At 32.5% G+C, this 1,096-nt stretch overlaps 1 protein-coding gene and 1 long non-coding RNA gene across 2 annotated transcripts in view; one reads left to right on the top strand and one right to left on the bottom strand.

The window, feature by feature from the left end:
• Positions 1-1,096, bottom strand: part of LOC108751841 — a 23,022-nt gene that overhangs the window by 19,290 nt on the left and 2,636 nt on the right. The gene's annotated exons all lie outside the window — the stretch shown is intronic.
• Positions 1,082-1,096, top strand: part of LOC108751843 — a 9,706-nt gene continuing 9,691 nt past the window's right edge. The window contains exon 1 of the long non-coding RNA XR_001939517.1: positions 1,082-1,094. This is a non-coding gene — a long non-coding RNA (uncharacterized LOC108751843). The remainder of the gene's footprint in view (positions 1,095-1,096) is intronic.

The following is a 1,096-nucleotide window of genomic DNA, read 5'->3' as shown; positions in this document are numbered from 1 at the left end:
TACGGATTGACGATTTTCCTGCCGTTAAGTACCGAAATTACCGAAACTGAAACTTCATTGGAGCATAATATTCACTAACAAAAAAAGGTCATCAAATGTTACTGAAGATCCTATAACAGAGTCTAGCCTCGAGCAATTTTGTCAAAACAAAAGTAAAAAAGACAGATACATTGTCTTTTTTTTTTAGATATGTTATCTCATTCTAACTTACTGAAATTGACAAAAACGACGAGCCAATCAAAAGTTTGTCTCGTGGTCAAACTCTGTTATAGGATCTCTACCAGAGGTACTTTTTATAAGAAAAACAGGAGAAAAAGCGAGACGAGAACTTGAGTCATTAAAATTTTAAGTGGTTAGATCGAGATTTTTTTATGTGCTGGAAAGTTGGAGATTTGGTAAAAAAAAATCGGAGTCTTAGTCGAAAAATGGAAAGATGATAACTGTGGAAGTGACATTGAAAAAAAGATATTGTATCTAGAAAAATGGATATTAAGTTGAAGTTTAACATAGATTGAAAAAGAATCGTTTTTTTTTTAAATAAACTATAATACTTAAATGATAAGTCTGATCCGAATATTTGTATAGTACTTCATACTATGCATTAATGAAGTAAACAGGTTTATCGCGATAGGAGCGGACATGAAAAACAATATCAATACAGATAGACTTAATGCAAGCAAAAATCAATATCAATAATATCAATAGAGATTGGAGTTGCACGTCGTCCTTCACATATCGTCCGAATGGAAATGACGACCAGCTGATCTCTCACATAATCGTCAATGCATTTATCGTTGCGGATATTATCAATATTGAAACACGTAAGGAATCTAGAAATGGCATTTCGCAAATCGGTATTTCGGAATACCGATCTATTTCCGAACGCAATTAAATACCTACCTATAGCTCGAAATAATTTGAGAAATCCAAGTATCAATTAATAAAAGAGAACGCAAAACAATATGAGCTATTATTCGATATAAAAATGAAGCTCTATCGCATTTTACGTACCTTTTCTACTTGTTATATAGAATTTTTATCTGGATACCAACCAGTCCAATCCGTTTTTACCGATTATCTCTGTGTGTGTGTGTGT

This window comes from Trachymyrmex septentrionalis, unplaced genomic scaffold, assembly GCF_001594115.1.
Source record: "Trachymyrmex septentrionalis isolate Tsep2-gDNA-1 unplaced genomic scaffold, Tsep1.0 scaffold52, whole genome shotgun sequence".
Classification (NCBI taxonomy): domain Eukaryota; kingdom Metazoa; phylum Arthropoda; class Insecta; order Hymenoptera; family Formicidae; genus Trachymyrmex; species Trachymyrmex septentrionalis.
This window is presented reverse-complemented; position numbering and strand designations above follow the sequence as displayed.